The 22476-nt window shown below is 42.7% G+C and overlaps 1 long non-coding RNA gene across 1 annotated transcript in view; it reads left to right on the top strand.

Annotated features, from left to right (window-relative positions):
• The window catches only part of LOC147728290 (uncharacterized), a 54573-nt gene extending 38075 nt beyond the window's left edge, over positions 1–16498 (top strand). Inside the window, exons 2-4 of the long non-coding RNA XR_015309547.1 lie at positions 14772–14828; positions 15518–15614; positions 16388–16498. This is a non-coding gene — a long non-coding RNA (uncharacterized LOC147728290). The remainder of the gene's footprint in view (positions 1–14771; positions 14829–15517; positions 15615–16387) is intronic.
• Positions 16499–22476: the final 5978 nt, after the last annotated feature.

The following is a 22476-nucleotide window of genomic DNA, read 5'->3' on the forward strand; positions in this document are numbered from 1 at the left end:
CTAACTCTCTCCAGGAGGACAGCTCCAGATACTGGGAGGAGAGAGCATGTGCGCTTCAACCAAGCCAGGCTCTAAATATCAGCTGTCATGCGAGGTACCCGACTATAGAGGAGCTGGCCCCTAAAATGGAGCATCACAATGCAGACCAGGCTGAGTCGTGGGGGTTTGTGAGAACACCCCATTACGGCTCTCCTCACCTTCTTGGCACACACCGACCTCGGCGGTCTCCCTCGGCTTCTCATGAAGATAACCTGGGAACTTCTCCGAGATACCACCTCCCCGCCCGCCGCTCACTGTACGCTTTCTGTGGGTCAGACCAGCCCTACATGGCTGCGTCTAAATTGCTTTTGTTGGTTCATATTATTATTATTATTATTATTATTGCATTTATTGAGCGCACAGGTACCCGGAGGTTTCCCGGCGCTTGCCTTGGGAACCCGTCCTGGCTTTTCCCTGTGAGATAGCCCCTACAGGGCATCCCCAAGGTGAAAGCCAGGCATCCCGCCGCAGGGGGGCCGTTGTGGAGATTAAGCAAGCTTAATGCCCAGAGTTGCAGAGTGAGAACCCATGATTAGAGCAGGCACCGAAGCGAGAATTATCGAGTCCGTGGACATTTGAGCTCAAGACCCTGCCGCGTCGGGAATTGAACCCTGGTCCCGGGTCTGACCTCAGCTTCCGGGTCTGCCTGCTCTACACCGTGAGCCACACTTCTCCACAATCATATCAGGCGCGCACGGCCTATGGGGCTCAAAGGGCTTCAGACACCCCCCCCCCCGTCATGTGTGTCAGGCCGGGTATTTCACAGGTTTTTTCACCACTTTTTAAACCCCCTGCATCTCTACTCTGCTTATTACTAGACGAATTCTGTAATGTTGATACTTTTCCCCTCACAGAGCACAGGATACCAGGTGAGTAGAAACAAGTATTTATTTCTATAACACATAAGATCGCTATCACACAGAGCGCCGAGCGTCTAACTGTCCCAAGCTCCGGTCGCTTCTGCCCGTTACTCGCTTCGCGCTCTTTCTAGTTGCCCACTGCGCATGCGTCGGTGTTCCGCTCTTGCTCCGGCGCGGCACGTCATCACGCCAGCCGTCGGAGGCTAGAGCGCAACACCACAAATTCCCCCCCCCCAACCCCTTAAAAAATGTATTTGCCCCCTCCTCCCTTGGCTCGAGTTGTGCCTCTGGTTCATATGATGTGATTTTTGGTGCATTCGTGAAAAAATATTCCTAATAAACGTTTCGTGGAATACTCCTTCAAACCAGTGCAATTATGGCCTTTTTTTGTTTCACACTTCTTTATTTTTTTCCCCCTAAAATACAGAGACAATGAAATACGGACAACAGCAAAAAAAACAAAGTTCAATACCATAATCACTGTTTCAAACGTTAATTCACTGTGTGAAAATTGAAGAAAAGCTAAATAACGCCGTGGTTGGGCAACAAGGGAGGACTTGTATATCTAATATTAACATAATGGATCTTACAAATACATACACTAGTAACTTCTATTTTTATAGCGCTAAGAACTGACGTGTGGGAGGAAGAACTATACTGAAACATCATTTAACTTTTATTGTTGTTGTTGTTACGACGTGTTTCGCTTCCTTTACCCTCATTCCACTGTCGTGTGTTCTCGAACAATAAACGCTGTCAGCCTGTCAACCTAATGCCTACAGGCTGTAAACAAATATTGGCTCAGGTGTAATTCGTTTATGTTTACACACAAGAAAAAGTTTGCGTTCCAAGTTAACATGAAATCACCACCTTTTATTTCATGCGGACTGCCGTGCAAATATTAAAATCCAACTAGGCTCAAACAGCAAGACAGGAATAGCGCAGCGCATCTCCAAGGGCATTCCCTCTGAACAAATTGTTAATTGACTGCCTGATGTGCGTGCCTACACGTGGTACGTCAGCATTAAAAAGTTCTTAGCTGCTGCAGAAATGTGAGCCTCTAAAGCAGCTTAGCGCTACATGCGCTTCTGAAGTGAGACTTTGGGGACTGGGCTGCAAAGGCTAAGAGAACAAGAAGGTGGATTTTAGGTTGAGCATGTTGGCATTGCAAATGCTAATGCTAATGTTTGTTTTTTGCTTTAAAAAATATCCGAGCAGTAGCATAACAAAACAAGCATTTACAATGCAATGGTTTCGCCTTTGGAAAAGTTAGAGTTATTGGCATTGCTCATGACATTTCTTTTTTTTTTTTTACTTATAAATAAATGGCATTGTTATTTACATTGCCAACAGCTCTCACAGCCCACACAGCTCTCTCAGCCCACACAGCTCTCTCAGCCCACACAGCCCACACAGCTCTCAGCCCACACAGCCCACACAGCTCTCTCAGCCCACACAGCCCACACAGCTCTAACAGCCCACACAGCTCTCACAGCCCACAGCCCACACAGCTCTCACAGCCCACACAGCTCTCACAGCCCACACAGCTCTCACAGCCCACGCAGCTCTCACAGCCCACACAGCCCACACAGCTCTCACAGGCCTCACAGCCCTCACAGCCCACACAGCCCACACAGCCCTCACAGCCCATACAGCTCTCACAGCCCACACAGCTCTCACAGCCCACACAGCTCTCACAGCCCACACAGCCCACACAGCTCTCACAGCCCACACAGCTCTCACAGCCCACACAGCCCACACAGCTCTCACAGCCCTCACAGCCCTCACAGCCCACACAGTCCACACAGCCCACACAGCTCTCACAGCCCACACAGCTCTCACAGCCCACACAGCTCTCACAGCCCTCACAGCCCACACAGCTCTCACAGCCCACACAGCTCTCACAGCCCACACAGCCCACACAGCCCACACAGCTCTCACAGCCCACACAGCTCTCACAGCCCACAGAGCTCTCACAGCCCACACAGCTCTCACAGCCATCCGCCCACACAGCTGTCGCAGCACAGCAGTTGCTCTCAGTGCAAGTGTGCACTGAAGCAGGTACTGTAGTAGAATTGGCCTATACCATGTACTGCACTGTGACATTTACACAGCACTTCATCCCCGGGCTGTGGAGAGCTCTGGTTTGCACGGAGACCCTGGGTGCAAAGGTTTAAGATGGTGTGGGTTCGAGCGTGACCCGTGCCTGTGATGCTGGGTGACGCGTGTGAGGTCTGGAGATGGGGACTCTGCGCAAGCGCAGATCGGCCCTCTTACGTGGCTGGTTATAATATACTACTTTGCACAAGCGCAGACATGCCCTGCCTCTTACATGGCTACGCAGCCAAGTTTTAATGTGCTCCAGTTTTTTTTGCTGTTTGCAAAGTCCTCTTATTCCTGCTGGCACGGAGTGGCGCATCTTCGGCGTTTCACCCTGTGCGAGATTTGTTGAAGGAAGGAACAGATAGGAGAGGGGCTGCTCCATGACACTGTGGTTGCCTTGACAGTGGTTGCTCACTTTTTTTTGCTGGGGGAACGAACAGACAGGCTGACATTGCAGCACGCACACAGAAAGACGGACCTTAGACACTGCAGGCACACAGACAGACAGAGACTGCAGGCACACAGATAGACGGACACTGGAGGCACACAGACAGACAGACGGACCTCGGACACTACAGACACACAGACAGGCTGACACTGCACGCACACAGACAGACGGACACTGAAGGCACACACACAGACAGACGGACCACGGACACTGCAGGCAGGCAGACAGCCGATCACCGCAGGCACACAGATAGACGGACATTGCAATCGGACAGATGGACACTGCAGGCGCACAGACAGCGGGACACTACAGGCACACAGACAGACGGACACTACAGGCACACAGACAGATGGACACTACAGGCACACAGACAGGCACCGTATCCTGGCCGGTTGACATTGTAAACCTAGACACAAGGGTTGTTTCTTATTCCTGCTGGCACGGAGTGGCGCATCTTCGGCGTTTCCCCCTGTGCGAGATTTGTTGAAGGAAGAAACAGATAGGAGAGGGGCTGCTCCATGACACTGTGGTTGCCTTGACAGTGGTTGCTCACTTTTTTTTGCTGGGGGAACGAACAGACAGGCTGACATTGCAGCACGCACACAGAAAGACGGACCTTAGACACTGCAGGCACACAGATAGACAAAGACTGCAGGCACACAGATAGACGGACACTGGAGGCACACAGACAGACGGACCTCGGACACTGCAGACACACAGACAGGCTGACACTGCACGCACACAGACAGACGGACACTGCAGGCACACACACAGACAGACGGACCACGGACACTGCAGGCAGGCAGACAGCCGAAAAAATAAAAGTTGCATTACATAACTTCCTTGATTAACTATTTCCTAAAACAACAAGCCTACTATTTTGCAAACCGCTTGTGTCTTTCGCTAAAATTAGGGCGACCAGGTATCCCTGATTTGCTGGGACAGTCCTGGCTTTCAACACTTGTCCCGGCAGATTTAGGTAAATTTGTCTCATGTCCCGTTTTTTTGAGAAAGTAAACTGACAACAGCGAGAGGCACTTTTTTAGGTCTTCAAAAGCAGGGCTAGTTAGCAGCTGCTATGAGTAATCAATTTAATTACAGGTATGATGCTGGTTTTAAAAATTACATTTTATTTATTTTAGTTGCTCTTCTTTTATCCTTTGTTAATGAGCACTGTCATTCTTTGCCACTTTGTTGATGTAACATTGTAGTCCTACCTCAATTTTTGCGAAATATCCCAGTTTTTTGGGTCGCAGGATCCGGTCACCCTAGCTATAATGTATGTGTAAATGGCGGTCAGTGCATCCGCCACATGCGAGACGAAGGATCCCTTCACCAACCTCTAAATGTGGCCCTTAATTCTAACTGAAAGACCTATATAAAATCGTATTACATTTTGATACAGAAAGTGACTCTACGAATAACACAATGGGTACCAAAAAGCCAGAACAAGCCTCCTCCACACTGACATATAATCACCCACTGACGTCGAGACCCGGCCAAACAGTCTATAATTTCCTCCGTGTTTGGGAACAAAGGGAACAACACGCCTTTTTTGTCGAGTGATTGCTGTTATTTTCTGTCTTTCACATCACAAAAGCTAATCTGAAATGCTGTTGACCGGCGTCATTCCGCCATGAGGCACTTCTGTGTGGGTACAAGCTCTTTGCAATCTGCAGTGTTTACTAAAAATACATTTTCTTCCTACAAGAATAATAATCTACATTTGTAAAGCACAAACCAACACCCGTTAGGGTGTCTAGGCGCTGGGGGCCGTCGAGCAAGCTTTTTCCCTGAGTCACATGGTGCAGGGCTAATTTATTTGCCGCGGGGCCCAGGAATCGAACCGTGATCCCCTGCTTTCGGAGTCGGTCACCCTGACCGTGGCGCCACACCTCTGCAAGGAACCCGCATTCCATGTTAGACATATCGTTTTACAGCTGGCCAGTGGCGACACTCAAGAAAAAGAAGGCCAATATATACCTACACTATTTGCAGCGACCTTTCTCTTCTTAAAGGGAATTTAATTGCGACGGCGGACAATATATATGTTCTTATTGCATGAAAGAATGCAAAGAAAAATGGCAGGTAATGGGTAATCGCTGTTAATACCTTAATTGGCAATACAGCTGAGCACTAGCTTGACCCGCCTTGTATCAAGACTTGGCGAGTTAACGCACCAAGACTGGAAATGCCCAGGCGGCATCTAGCTTCAAAGTACCTAATTCACCTGGCAGCCGCGTGCACATTCTGGAACCGGGCAAGGCTGCCAACAAAACTCCTTCGTGCTTCTAATGCTGACAATTGTTAGTTTAATTATGCTGGCTTCAGTCCTACATATGCTACGGCTTTTCCTAGTTACCACTTAGACAAAACAAACCAATCAGGCAAACATCTAATGTCTATTCTCTGTGTAATTGAATGACCATTTCATCTTAAATTACTTCCAAACTTTATTACAAGCAGTGCGGGTATTTTATGATTCAAAAAACAGGTGTGGAATTCGAATGCATTGCACTAGTTGAGCAAAAACAATATTAAATCCTGCACTTCCAAATTGTTGAGAGAACACGGAGCGCTTTATAAAACAGCTGCATAAATAAATGATTTACTCCTATCTGTGGCATCACAAGATAACTGCAGTTAAGGTTATTAGATAAGTCCATTGCATCGGGGGCACGGTCCCAGTCTGGTATTTCCTATTACAAATCACTGTCATAAAAGATATTTATTCGCATGCATTGAAAAGATTTGGAACAAGTCAGGTCCCGGGCCGGCCAGCCAATCACAGCGCGGCCCGGGGAATGACATCACGGGGGTGTGGGGGTGTCCCGGGCCGGCAGCCAATCACAGCGCGGCCCGGGAATGACGTCACGGGGGTGTCCCGGGCCGGCAGCCAATCGCAGCGCGGCCCGGGACAAAGGGGCGGGGCTTAAAAAAAGCACCAGAAACGCCCCCGAATCGCGTTTTCAAGAGAAAGCGCGATTGACAGCCTCTGTCTCCCAATGGCTAGCCTCCATTTATGGAGCTAGCCAATTGGAAACAGAGGCGGTCTGAACATCGCTACTGAAAACAAAAGTTTTCAAACTGGGAGGGGCACTGCCCCTCGCCAGGTCGAAACCTAAAAAATAAATTCCACTAAGCAAGGAAAGGGTGCAGTATCACAGGCTGTTACTAGGTGTCCCTGTGGAGTTGTAAAGGGCCCTTAATTAGCCACATAAGGTACTGCACCTTTAATGCAATTATAAAGAGAAATATTGCAGCTCAGCATACATTTCCATTTATTTTTATTGGAAGTGAGATTTTGTTAGCTTCCGTTTAACAAATGAACCATTGTTGTTTATTTTAAATGGAATTTTTAAAACACAAGCTAGCAAAAATCTCACTGTAAAAAAATAAAACAAATGGAAACATATGCTCTGCTGCTATTGTTCTCTTTATAATTGCATTAACAGTGCAGTATGTTATGTCGCTAATAGACAACTCCACAGGGACACCTAGTAACAGCATGTGGTACTGCATCCTTTCCTTCCTTTGTGGAATATGTTTTAGTACCTATGCTACTATTTACTAGCCTCTTGCATGCTCATGACGAGCTCAGCTCGTCATGGCCTTTAGAACACTCGCAGGCTGGGCTAATTCCCATGCTGTGCGAACGTTCTAAAGAAACAGGTGTGGCCGTGACGAGCTGAGCTCGTCATGAGCACAGGAGCACTGTACTGCATGACGAGCTGAGCTCGTCATGAGCATGGGGGCGCTGGGCGTGCCCCCCGCCCCCCAGCACAGCAGGGGAATGTGCACAGCAGGGAAGGGGTTTGAAAAGACCATTATCATTTGCAATACCTATATCTCAAAGTTTATTAATGCGAGACCTATTGCATTGCAAATGCTTGTTTATAAAATTAGGATGGATGAAACTGTATTAAAAATGATTATTAGGGATGAAAATGGATTAAAAAGAAAGAAATCATTTGAACTTGTTGACTGTATCAATTTACTTTTCGCTGGTTGTGCATCTTGGTTCTGGGTGACCTGATGAGGCTCAAGTTCCTTTCATCTAGCATTTTGCCACACCAAACCCCTGGCAGTGGAGCCACGTATTATGCTTTTAAGGGCAGTCTGCTGGAAGCAACCTAGACGACCATCTATTTTTGCATTAAAAGGCAACATTCTTTAGCACAGTAATGGCTATATTTATTGATTTTAACAAGTCAACTAAGCCAGTCTAGTCATCAATGTATACAATTTTCATCACTTTTTTTAAACCATAGTTGGTGAACATACCCCAGGCATCCCGAGAAGAAATTACTTTAAATTGAGTCATGTTTTGCCAATATATTATGCAGAATCAGGCATTAAAACACACAATAGAATAATACCATGGTGGTGGTTGGATCATCCTATTGAACACTGAAGCGCTATGAGCATCCTCCTCGGAGATGTGCTTCAAGGTTTTACTACACACAGTGCTGCCAAAGAGTTGGAACTGGCCCAATGCATGCTCTGGCAGTTATTCATATGCCGGAACAGGGTTCTGGGTCGGCCCCAATGAATTGTACCATGAATTGTACCAACTGGTCCCAGTGCAGTGTGCTGACAACAGGACTTGTAGCATGGCCAACATGCATTCAGTATGTGCATCATCAGGCAGCCTGCAAAGGGAATGGAGGAATTCAAACATATTTTGCAGAAAGCATGTCAGCTGCAAATGCCTCAGTTAAAGGACAGTCATTCATTCCTTATGTCTAAATTGTCACCTGACTGAGGCCAGGTGTCACTGATGTACCGATGATCCGAACTACGCAGAGAAGCAGACGTACCCGTGGCGATTCTAGATGTATCTGTATATCAAGGTCAGGCATCACCCTTGACGAGCCACTCACCGCTATTCAAAGGTGTGGGGATAATCTTCAAAAGGGAGAGTTACGCCACGGGGAAAAGGCTATTCAAAAAAAATACAGGGCCTTACACTGAACAAGGTATATTTCCATATCCTGAGGAAACGCAATGAGATCCGAACTTTAAACAGAAGTTAAGAGAAGAAAATAGAAGAGAATATCCTCCTTCTTACGACCACATATTGTAAAGATACTGAGGGCAATGTGGATCTGATGTCTCCATAATCCATGAAGATAGAGACTTTCTTTAAAGAAAAACACATTTTTTAAGGAGGATACGTGAGTTTTACCCCAAGGGACTTCAATTATTGTCCTGAGGAAGGTGTGCCGATATCCACGGGCCGTGACACCGAAACGCGTCGACGCTTTTTTCTTTGCACATAGAATTCAAGCCCAGTAAATCTCTGGTATAAGATCAAAAAAAAGAAAAAAGAGATTTGTTCCAAAACTATCAGCAGGGCTCTATGAATCTTATAATTAATAATTGATACGGTTGTTTTTGACTCTTGGGGTTTTAATTTCGAATTCACATGGTTGACATTGTTTCTTTACAGTAACTGTTATGCATGAGGTTAGGATCTGTTGATACCTTTTCATATGTTAGGCCTTATATTGATTTACACATATACATTGGTGAATTAATTTGTAATTGTGATTTTTATCTACTGTATGGACTGTTCTTTCTTTGTGTTTTTAAATGACAACATTAATTATGTAATGCATTGAGTTTTACCTATTTATGTATGTTTTCTTTTGTTTTAATAAAAAAAAGTCTGTGAACGGTATAAAATAGTTTATGACCAATGATTGTTTCTAGTGTGAAGGAGTGAATGAATTGTGTCTTTCAGGGATCCTTTGTATACTTATTGTCACTGATGTACCTCCATACTCAGGGAAAGCAAAGACACATTTCAAAAATTGACAACAAATAAACCAAAAGATAAGTGTTTCTCAACCTCTGGTGGCAGACTCTCAGTTCACCCTCCAGTCAGTCATTGGCTGTATTTTTGCCTTTGATCCTGCGATTCGCTGCCCGCTGGCCAGGTTATTACCAAACAAAACTCACATACATACACACATAAATAATATGTAATATTTGTAGGGCTATATGTGTTCTGTGAGTTTTATAGAATGTTGTGGCTATTTTAATGACCAATGCTGAGAGAAAGGTAAAAAGATTAGGGATGACAACACAATTCTAGAGAAAGAAATTCTAGAGATGAATCTCAAAGATGCGACCCAAAAAAACTATGAGGTTCTAAAAAAGGAATTAGTCTCGTATCAAATATATCTTAAAGATAAAAAACAAAAGAAGATACTGAGGGATGAAAATTATTACGAAGAGGTAGAATCTTTACCTTTTCTAAAAAATATGATGATGTTGCCCCAAGAACTACGACAGTGTCAAAAGATATTGAAAAACCAGCTAGTGTATCCTCCAGCAGTACTTCTCTCTCATCGATAGAAAGCGATCCTGGAGAGGGGACCAGTACTAGTGAAAGTGCACCGCCAACCTCTGTTTTTTAACAAGCAGTCCAGCGTTACAGACTGGGGAACAAAAAAAGAAATCAAAATCAAGAACTAGGCGGGGAGGGAAGAAATGTAAGAACAGGGGTGCAAACAAGGCAACAAAGCAAGCTGACCCAGATGAGGAAATAATGCCAGCATTGCAGGAAATAGGCCAAGGGATGGAGACTGGTTGTCTGTCTGTCAATGAACTTAGTGTTGTGAATCTTTCATCCAAATTGTTGAATGCTGATGAACTAACTGTGCTACAAAAGGGTTTGAATTTTTGTTTATCTAGCAATTGTAACTTTGTGGATGTACATACTGATGTATATAAATTTCTAAGAAAATTACGATTAAAGAAATATTTTGCAGAACATCAATCTGGTCATGCAAGTACATTCATTAATAACACCAATGTTGGGGGTTTAAGCATTGTGGAATTAGACAATGTTCTTTTATTGGCTACCTTAGATGAAGATGACCTCAATGTAGATTTACGTGGGATGGCGGGATTGCTAAGTATATTTGAAGACACTAGCATTGATAGCGGTTTACGTAATAAATCTAAATTTATACCATCAGGACCTTCTGATCCCCATTTGGACGAATTCCTAGAGAAAGTTACCTTCAACTTTATGATCTAGAGGATAAACATGGAAAAAATTTGCATTGTCGACATCAGTACAATTTGTCTAGAGAAGTTGCTCTTTTGAAGACACTGCAGGACGATCCCCAGCTAGTAATCTGCGAAGCGGATAAGGGGGGGAATATAGTCCATATGGATCTTAAGGACTATATGGGAGAGATAGACAGGCAATTGAAAAACAATGCTTGTTATGAACAACTAAAGGAAAATCCAATTTCAAAAATTGAGAGGGAGGTCAATGCTCGTTTACAGGACTGGCATGAGTCAGGATTGATCTCTGACCATGAATATTGTTACTTGCAGGCACATAATAGCAGATATCCCTGTATATGCATACTCCCCAAAATTCATAAAGGGGGAGCATTTCCACCTGGAAGGCCGATCATTTCGGAGAATGGCAGTCCTACTGAACATCTCTCTGAGTAAGTAGATGAGTTTTTACAACATTTGGTTAAGAACTTGCCTGCATATCTTAAAGATAGCAGAGATGTCCTATGCAAGCTTGAGGATTTTTTTATGGGACAGTGGAGATCTCATGTTTGTCACAATGGGCGTTGAAAGCTTATATACGTGCATACATACAGATCGAGGCCTAGAGGCTCCCAAGCGTTTCCTTTACAAAAGGGATGCTAAGCATCTTGAGCATACTATGATGCTTCACGAGATGTCACGGATGATACTTGAGATGAATGTTTTCTTGCATGATGGAACTTGGTTCCTGCAAAAACGGGACGGCCATGGGATCCAGGTTTGCTCCATCTTATGCAAACCTGTTCATGGGTTTGTATGAGATGGAGCATGCCTGGGGACCGGGCTCAAGACAATGGAGTGATAACATCATTGTTTATACTAGATATATCGATGATGTTCTTCTCATCTGGAATGGACAAGAAGAAGATCTACTATCATATTTATCCTACCTTAACAAAAAAACACTTTTGATGTAAGATTGACTTCTATATATTCACAAGATCACATTGAGTTTCTGGATCTTAGGTTATATGTTCAGGATAATAAAATACAAAGTGATATGTTTAAAAAAGAAACCTCATGTAACAGCGTATTACACGCTGAAAGTGCCCACCCTAGTGCCACCATTAATGCCATCCCGTATGGTGAGATGGTTTGTGCCAGACGAAATTGTAGCCAGGATAATACCTTTTTGGCCAACATTGAAAAAATAAAAAGAAATTTTAAACACCGAGGGTACTCAGATAATTGTTTCCGAAAGCTGAAAATAGGATCATGAAAACAAATAGGCAAAGCACACTCACTCAGAAATTGAAAAATAAAGGGGAGAATAAAAATGATAATGTTGTGTTTACAACACAATATAATATCCACAGCCATCACATTTATGACATCTTACAAAGAAACTGGCACCTTTTAAGATCAGCTCAGTTGGCATTAGGTACCATCTCAGACAAACCTAAAGTGGTATACAAGAGAGGAAAAACATTAAAAAAATATGCTCTGTCCCAGTTATGTGAAAAATGAAAAACAAGTTGGAATGACATGGCTACCAAAAAAACGGGTTATTTGTGTGCGGGTCATGCAGTATTTGTCGGTTTGGCAAGCATAAGATATCTGAATTCCAGTACAATACGGAAAGGCGGTTTAAAATTAACACCTTTTTGAACTGCAACACGACATTTACCCTGTACGTCATTAGCTGTGAATACAACAAAATGTATGTTGGTAGTAGCATTCGCAACCTAAAAATACGTATTCAGGAACACGTAAGGGCAATATAAAACAGAGATACCAGATATCCTGTCTCTAACCACATTCATGAAAACCATCCTGAAAAACAGGGTATATGGTTCCATGCAATTGATCACATAAGGGTCCCGGAAAGGGGCGGGGACAGAGTTAGACTGTTACGACAAACCGAAGCAAACTGAATCTGTTGCCTTAGAGCTATCAATTTTGGCTTGAACATTAATAATGAGATGTATAATTTTTTATGACTAAAGAGCTAATTCGCAAACCGCCTTTTGGTTTGCAGTATGGTACATTTAATGATCTAGTAAATGTGTTATTAAGAGAATTTCTATATGTTCTGTCTCTGCTGACCTCTGATGATCAATATGTTTTGACAGTAATTTAGCTTGTTTTGTTATAATAACACTTTTTTAAAAAAGATATTCAGTCTGTTTTGTTGCAATAACTTTATCATAATACTAGCAGCCCGTCCCGACGTTGTCCGGGTAGGCTTTGCGAGGTGAAAGGTAGTCACCAGCATTGCGCAACCCGGACACGGCCAGCTCCTTTCTGTGTTTTAGCAATCAGCCCTTTTTGCCCACTTCCCCTCAAAGTACTTGGCCTTCTGTTGTGAGAGCCTGCGCACCTTCCCCCCCAATCTCCTGTAGTCACCAACATTGCGCAACCCGGACACGGCCAGCTCCTTTCTGTGTGTTCCCCTCAAAGTACTTGTCCTTCTGTTGCGAGAGCCTGCGCACCTTCCCCCCCCCAATCTCCTGAGCCCAGTCACCTCATCCTCACTATTACTGGAGTACACTCACTTCCGCGCTCCTCCGCAGTGAACCGTGTGTCGGTTCACACTATCACTCGAGTACACTTACTTCCGCTCTCCTCCCAGCGCTCCTGGCCGTAGGCTAAACACCGCCTTACTTTTCTTCTTTACGGCTGCACTTTCGCCGCTCCTCCCCACAGCTCCAGTGGCGCACATTGCAGTGAACCGGGTGTTGGTTGCACTTTCGCCGCTCCTCCCCACGGCTCCAGGAACGCCGCCTTACTTTTGTTGTTTACGGTTGCACTTTCGCCGCTCCTCCCCACGGCTCCAGTGGCGCACATTGCAGTGAACCGAGTGTCGGTTCCGCGCTCCTCCTCCCGTCACGCCCACACGCTATCGCGTTGTATGCACCAAACGCCACGTTATGCGCCCATGACGCTGACGTGAACGCCGCGATCAATCACTGTATGCCTATGCCTAAGGACTACTTTTCCCCTAACGTTCTTTCCCCCCCTAATGTATATGGTGTGGTGATTTATAGCCTATGTCTATCTCCTGGACCTCCCCTTTCCAACCCTGTATTGGGTGTTGTGATTGGTGGTGTACTTCTGGAGTTTACCTGGCCCAAAGTTTCCCAGTTCTCTCTTTATAATAGTAGTATAGAAGATATCCACAATAATATTGTAGTACAATTTCCTATATGTGATTTATTCTGAGATAATTTTCATTGGCACTAGTTCTGCTCCTTACATATTGGGTGACTGATACCCTCTGATAAATTTGGTTAGTGGATTCATACATTTCTTAAATATGCCATTAGTTTTGTTCAATGCTCTTATTCTCCAACTTGGCGGACTTATGTTTGCATACAACTAAAAAACATTTAGGATTGCGTCTGGCTTTATGTAGGTTGATTGACATCATTTGATAAAATATGTTAGTGGATTTATAAATTTCTTGATTAACCATACTTTTGGTTAATGCTTTTATTTACAAACATGGTGGACTCATGTATGTATAAAACTCAAAACTGTTAGGATTGCGTTGGGTTAGGGATTTGCGGCATGATAATCACCTGCGTTTAATCCCGGCATTCGCAGTACACTTCACGTTCGCGTGCAGAGGAAGCGGGCTGTTTTCGCTTTTTCAACATCATTTTCATGTATTATTATAATTTAGGGCATTATATTCGATAACCTATTTAGGGCATTACATTCGATAACTTATATGGGCTTTTGAATAAATTTTCAATAAATAAGATATGGTCATATTTATAGTCCGCATAAATACATAATATAAAAATCGCCAATATTACAAATGGCTAATCGTTTTTGTCGTTTGGTCTTTAATCTTGATAATTATTGCTAATGTACATTAGTTTGTTTAGTATACTTCACATATTATGCTGAAGCATTGATAAAAAGTCAATAACTAAACTATCAATCTTGAGTTGGGGCTTGTATACGATCTGCCACACTCTACAACATGGCCACATTATTTGCTTATGAATCCTGGGCGTTTTTTTCATTATTTTAACATACTGTGACTTCGACATGTACGGTATAAATATACCTTTGGAAATTCGAAAAACACGTGAGGCTTTTATAGGGACATCTTGTGTTGCGCATCTTTCTATAATAGTGGCCGAGTGAGGGGTTATTACCTTTTGAAGTACTCCACTATAAGATGGTGCCCATTATAGGGGTGATTTACGGTGCACGCCGAACGTAATTGCGCACAGCTGTGAGCTTGGGCGGGTTATTTAAACGCTGTTTTTCTCATATGTCTCTAGCAAGTAAATTGCTGCTGTGACGTTGGACCGCTTCACTACAAGGGTGCTGGACTTGAAGTAAGTTTTGGGTGCTGGGGCAGGGCTCTGTTTTTGCATTTGTAAAATCGGTATTGGGGGAATACTAAAATACGTGTATGTATTTCTCCTTTTTAACACAATAGTCTGCCTTTGGATCAAACGGGTCTAACTCTGGTGACTGTGATTTATTAAATTTCTCGACATGGAGTATTTAACCTGTTTATACAATGGGTTGCTATATACACATATCACAGACTTTGAGTGGTCCCTACATGGTTATCTTGTAGGATTTTTCTAAAAATAACAAAATCTTTAGTAAATCCACTCGTGCAAATTGCTTTATAATTTTATTTTAGCATAAAATCTGCTTTATATCGCGAGCCCTACATATCTTGGGTGCTGTGTGTTGCATCAGCATGTACCACTGCACAATATAAATAAATGGTGTGAATAGTGATTTCTCTGTGCTCTCTCGACGTTTCCATGGGTTTGCATTTTGCCGTTAATTTTAAATAGGCGGTCTATTTCCACAGTCTCGTCAATCCCCCTTGAGACTTACTAGTGAATTGGTTCTTATAAAGTTCTAAGCCCACCCATTCCCACATATCGTTTGTGTATCAAAGCTCTTGCCATTACTCCTTAATAAAATACTGTTTTAAATGAGGGACTATGTGCATGGGCTTCAAAAGGATTAAGTGTATTGAGCAAATCTATTTCGATATTTTTAGGGTTGAAACACACAAATATAGCACCGCGATTTCTTGATGAATGTGACTTCTGGACTGATCATTATTGTGTACAAGGCTTCCTAAATACTCTATTGAGGTATGTACATCTCTCCACGTTGATCCTTTTATAAATATGCTCTGCTGTTTAAAAACAAATGTTGACAAAATGTTATATGATTGACATTTGTCTTATAGGTTACTATTAGAAACGAATACATATTTACTATTTTCGTGTGGATTTTTCTGTTGCTAATGATTAAAAGGGACGCACTAGAGGAACTAAATTCGGTAAGCTTCTTCGTGTAGTCCATCATATAGGAATATTTGTAGCTAGGCATTGAGGACTGGTGCCATGTGAAATTTTTCCCCAAAGGTACTATATGCTATAGCTGGCTGAACACTAGTATTTGGAACTGTTCTTACTAAAAGGTGGTTTTACAATCAAGTCCTGTGAACCTGACATAAATGAAAGTGTATTAGTATTTGCTGTTGCTTGTTTTTTTACCCTCTTTTCTTTTTCCCTTCTCTTTTCATACTCCAATTAAAATAATGATGTATACTATCTAGAATTAGCAGGTCCAATTAAAAATATTTTTTGTAAATAGGCACTGATCAGGCTTCTTGTTGCTCATACCAATTTTGCTACAGGCTCTATAGTAAGAAAATTGATTTGTGCATAAATAAAATGAGTGAAATGTATAGTTCTTATGTGGTTGTGTAGAGCCAAATTCTTTACTTTTTAGAAGAAAAAAACTTTTCTAAATATTGTATTTTAAATGTATAGGTTTGTATTAATGTATATATTGTATATAAGATGTGGTGTACATAATGTCAAAAAAATAAAAATTGTTTGTATGTATTTGTTTGTAGCCCTGAAGAAGCCCGTAAAGACGAAACGTGTTGGCTACCTCGTTTTTGGCTACTTCGCACGTTTTTATAAGAAAGAAGACATTTTTTTTTAATAAAGAAGTCATACCATGACCTGCTCTTTCTGTTCTTTTGAAAATTGATGTATTGCTGTATGTTCTAATCACTAAATGGAGTGCCGGATCATTGTATGTTAAATCAGTGTTTTGTGGAGTGTTCCATAGGAGACGGAAGGGTATTGCGTCTCAGGTCCTAGGCACCCAAACCAATCACCAGATCCAACTAAGGAGTTAGGTGCGGTCATTATTGCCCCATACCCTGTGTGTTTATGCTAAGAATGTTGTTGTATGTTTGTAGTTACGCTCACAACCAATTTGTAACATATGATGCAAATTGAATAGTTTTTGTCGTTTAGTATGATGTGCTCATAATTACCCTATATAACAAATGTATTAACCTTCAAACTAAGGATTGAGTAAAATCCCACAAGAATGATCCCTTGCCATTTTCATGCAGCTGATTCCAGTGGGTGCATAACTCATTGAACTATCTTAACAGGATCGCATTTTATTACATGAAGGTTAGACATGCTTTTCTGTAACAAATGTCCTAATGACTAATCTACTTTTTTGTAGAATACAAATCTGGGACCTAGAGATTACATCCGATGCTGTGCAGCAGGCATATCAACCCTTTAAGATATTTAATAAGGAGTCATACCTCTGACCAGAGATTGCATGCTTACGTACAGATATATCATCACTGATAGAACCAAAGATTAATGTGACATTATAGTTAGGAATTATAATATGTTTATTTACATTTAAAAACAAATCTTGGAAATTCACTGAAAAAACAAAGATTAAAGGGACGTTATAGTTATTTGAAAACGTTAGTTAAAACAAGGTTTTAAACAAAAAAAATGAAATTCACCATAGTTATCGCAAGTGACTTTAATGCGTGCCCTAAAGTAACTATAACTCACTCCCCTCCACTATGAACAGTGTTCTTATCATTGACGTGAATTGAGATGTCATTAGAGATGGTATCAATGCAACCATTGAACCTATCTCGAGTGATGTAATTTGTGAGGGTATAAGCAGTGCATGGTGAGTGTGAGTTAAATTAACTTTAGGGCACAATTTATAGCTACTTAGGATAACTATAGCTAGTGACTTTAAGTGGTTTTGTTAGTTTAAAATGTTACGATTTAACAGATATTTTCACCTAACTATAGCTTTCCTTTAATCTTTGTTTTTTTCAGTGACTTTTTATTTTTTTGTGTGAATTAAGATATTATTACGATTCCTAACTAGGACTATGCTTCAACTTTTGTTTTTTCAGCGAATTTCGTTTTTTTACTAACCTAAAATAAGATGTCCATCAGCGAGCGCCGCAACCAGGGTTGGATTGGGATTGAAAATCGGCCCAGGCACGCAAATAAAAAATCGGCCCACATTTGCATTATGCCTTTCCTCAAATGACTGCTTTGGCGTAATCTTATAAAAATAAGCTAGAGTGGGGGGGAATGCATGTGTTAGTTTACACTGCTGAAACACACAGGGGAAACAAGTGAGGCCACTTCTACTCAGGCCCCTTGCCCCCGCTCGTTATGTGCACACATTAATGGGCCTGCCAGCGAGACAAAGGGAGTGATACATCTGCCTGTTGCTAAACAGGAGGTAATGAGCGCCCATCTGCCTATAGAAAGGCCACTCAGACACCCACTGGGCCGCTGGCTGTTCGAACAATAGACACAGCGCCCAAATCGGCCCCCAGACTGCTAAAAAAAGCAGCCCACAGCAGGAACTCGGACACCGGCCCCTCAGGCATTGCCCGAATGCCCCCGTTACCAATCCGACGCTGGCCACAACCTCCCGCTGGTGGCAAACTTCCCACCACACAGGGCTGAAGGGTTGGATGCAAGGCCTGGCCGCAGCCACCAGCGGGAGCCCACCCCTGGATCCACTGCGATTCTCGAGGGGGCCCCTTTTGGGCTTGAGGTGGATCCACAGAATCCCAAAAGCTTTTTTATTTTGGCCCCAAGGTATTAGGGATTACCTACCCTAATATATCATTTTGTTTTCATTAGTAGGACATACAGCATATTGCATTGTGGCATTTGTATGTCTGCCTTAACACTTTCTCTTGTGGGTTCAAAGTCCCAGAATGTAAGTGATATTAGTGGAAATACTACAATTGGACAGAAGTGTTATACAGGAAACAGCCACTTAAAAAAAATGTTGCAAAGTCATCTAATCCATTTGAAAACCTGCTTGTTTCACATACAAAACTAAAAGTAAACTGCTCATTTTTGTGAGGGTTCACTCATCGTGTCATGCATTAAAATGATAATTGGCAATAGGAATTGTTTGTATTTTGTGTAGCGGAAAGTTTTATTCTGAGCTTCACATTACAATGAAGGTACAGCATGGATAATAACAGTGCAGATTTCCCTAATGCAAAGAATAAGCAAAGGATTGGTGGCTGTAGCAGGAGGAACATCACACACATCTGTCACTCATACAGGACAGAGGTACAACACAAGTAGCTAACACACTAAAAAGGAAGTGAGTGGAGTTAAGATATGTGTACACTTCATAAACACACATAAACATACAAGAAACAAAACACACCTTAAAGAAAAAGCCAGAAATCTAATAGAATCACCTTCATCTGAAATACAGAATTAGTTATACATTCGTGTACTTATATAGGATGATAAAGCCCACCTGCCTAGCATGGTATGGTTTATAAGTGGGGTCCATAACTAGCACTGTAAACATACAAGAATACTACTGTTCACCAACTGTACAGTTTTTTAGCTATGGGTTGCCTACATTTGTTAAGGTTGTGTCCCATATGTCAACTTTTATGTTCCCCGTTGTTAAACTCTCAGACCAATATTAACATTATGAGTAGGTGAGATGAAATATTTTTATGGATGTCTCCCTGCCACAAGAAAAGTACAAGCATTGGCAATGCCAATAGGCCTGGTCTGACTATAAATGAATGCTGTATGGTAATGTGAAGCATTAGAAATAAATAGTATGACAATAGATGTGAATTTGTGGGGAAACAAAGAACTGTAGCATATTTGTGTAGGTTAAAAGGTCAGGCGGCAGTTGCATTGTCAAACCAGACCTAATCATCCCTGTGGGTTAATGACTTCTCCCCTACTATCTTTGTTGCTGCCAGATAAATACATTAAATATGTGGTAGATGCACACCAAAATTTGTATTTTGTGTAGCCACTGGTTCAAGAGTTCTGCATGCAACCGGGGTATCGCTGGCTGATCCCCAACGTGAAATAAAAGGCGTATGAGAAGGTGTTATCCAAGCAGGTAATGTCCCCCAGTTGCACTGCCCACCTCCAGGTGAGGTATTAATCCAATAAACCAAAGGCAGTATGCTTAAGTGTGGTGAATTGTAATTCTCAATGTGACTTCATAGTCAAAGTTTCCAATTAATTTCAAAGCAAACATCATTCAAAACATTTGTGATGAGTAAATTCAAACCGTTTGATACTGTTTTTCGTCGCTCCGACACACTAGCAGACAGACCAGTCTATTTGTTCATAACGATTAAATTCACCTGATGAAGGGCCTTGCCCGTAATGCATTGGGTTTATTCTCACCAATTTGAATTCTTGGAATTTACTCATCACCCATGTTTTGAATGCTACGTTTCCTTTGAAATTAATTTGAAACTTTGACTATGAAGTCACATTGAGAATTAAAATTTGACATACTTAAGCATAATGACTTTGGTTTATTGGAATAATAAGTCCCCTGGAGGTGGGCAGTGCAACTGGGGGACGTTACCTGCTTGGATAATGCCTTCTCATATGCCAGAGAAATACACCATAAATGGTGTAGTCATATTAAGACACTTCAACAGCAGTACAGTGTTCTGAGTGTGCCACCGGAAAGTTCAAACTCTAGTAGCTGGAGGAATAAACAAAATGATCACAGCTATATGGAGGACAAGCACTTTTTTGTGGAAGCACGCAACCTCTGCCCAATCAAAACATGAACTCCTGGCTCCCAACATGTAGATGGAGTCAAAGCCACTCTCTAGTAATGCTCACATGACAACTGCACTGTCAAGCCAGACCATAAATAGAGGTTAGAGCAATGGAACTTGATTCCCTTTTCTATCAACATATGTTGGTGCTCAAATATTGCCCATTTGGCGATAGTACCTTACTCCGAAATACAGGCATCTCACGTCAAATATTGTGTAAATCTCCCTGTTCATGTGGCACACTATGCAAGTGCATTCCATACATCCTTTTTTAATTCATAAGCATTGGAGGCCCCTTCATTCAGCAGTGGAAACATCCCTTCTTCATAGAACAGGCACATCTTGAGCAGACATAGTGCAAGCTTTCCACCTACAGTGGACAATTGTAGGTGGCTCAGCAGCAGTGAAAGCATTTCCCTCCACGGACACATATAAATCAGGCAACAAGTTTTGCTTCCTCACAGAATTGATTCTGGATGGCACTTTCAAAGCAATCTCTCTACTCTCACTGAATGTAGGAAGTGCAATCTTCCATTCCCTGCATAAGTGCAGTGCAAACCCAGTAGAAACGTTCATAGCTCACAGTACATAAACAGTTAAGGCGTGAGTGACATGCAGGTTGCAGACAGATCTCTGGAGCGTGTACTTTACTCTGAGGAGAATCTATGGGTGAGTGAATTGAGAGTTCTGACACCATTATCACTTCAATATTATTCCACTTCAATATCCTGAAAGTCCCAAGTTTTCCGCATATTGGGAAGCTGCCGATAAATTGTTAGTCATCGTTATTTGGAACAACGCAGCCGAAGTAAAAATGCTCTATACAGGCACTCGGATGGCAACATCTTCAAAAAAGTGTTGAATGTACGCTGTACAATCCTAACCTTGGTGCTGCACCTGTTCAACATTTCGAGGGCCTCCAGTGTAGAACCTCTAGCCCAAATTCTTCCCTCACAGGAATCCTCATTTTATCCCAAACGTCCTCGTTAAGGGTTGCGGTTGAGCTCCGTTGCAGTCTCCCCGCCCACCGCTTGGAGGCAGACTTCATAGATGCGGAAAGAGGCGAAGGCGGCAGCCACCATGCACGCAGCCCCCAGGATGTACCACCAGTTGAAGAAGCCGAAGGAGAGCCCTTTCAGGATGCTGTACAAGCCGAATGAGACAATGGCGACGAGGGAGACCAACTGCACACAGATAGGAGGCCCGCCCGCTTTCTCCTGCATTGTTTCAGGCTGACGGCGTTGGAAGCAGTCGCCTCAATTATCCGCGTACCCCCGATGGTGGCGTCCTGGGCTTCATGTGCGTTTTTGGTCGCACGCATCAGATCTAGGATCTGCCGAGCACGTGCAGCCAAAATTCCCCGGTTGCAATAACAACAACCTTGTGAGCGAGCACCAGTGCAGTATTTACGGGATCGTCGGCCTCCGCTCGTTTTATATTAGAGCAGAGCTAAAAGGAATAAGATTGGATGGATCTGTAATCGCGATGTACAATTACTCTAAGTGGTCGATGGGTTATTTTAAGCCAATTGTAATTCACCAGATCAGAATGAAAGCTAAACCTCCTGCTGCTAATACCCACGTGCCTTGCAATTCCTGAAGAACCGTAGTGGTTGTGTTATTATGCTTGTTTTTGTGCATTGTTTACTCTCCAAGCTTGTATGTAGGGGTAAAAAATGCAAGCTTGCGTTTGTTAGCAGATCTGGATTTTGATAAAATAAAAAAATTGTAACAGTGTTACTAAGGGCAGGGCCGGTTTAAACACTGGTGGCGCCCTGTGCGACATTGTTTGCTGGCACCCTCCCCCATGACCACCTCGCCAGCCACGGATTCCCTCACTTCCACCATTTGACAATGCCCCCTCAATTCTCCATAACCACTGTCTCTCAGATTAATTTAGTTTTATAGCACCACTCGTACTCATTGCACAGAGACAATCATTCGTGTGTAAATCACTGTATGGGGAATGTTGCATCAGGCAGAACTACAAGTTATAGGAGACACATGTCATCCATAATGATAGGCAGTATAGTTTAAGAGTCCTAAGTCTGGAAAAGCACACATTCA

The sequence above is a fragment of the Lissotriton vulgaris genome, chromosome 3_1, assembly GCF_964263255.1.
Source record: "Lissotriton vulgaris chromosome 3_1, aLisVul1.2, whole genome shotgun sequence".
Classification (NCBI taxonomy): domain Eukaryota; kingdom Metazoa; phylum Chordata; class Amphibia; order Caudata; family Salamandridae; genus Lissotriton; species Lissotriton vulgaris.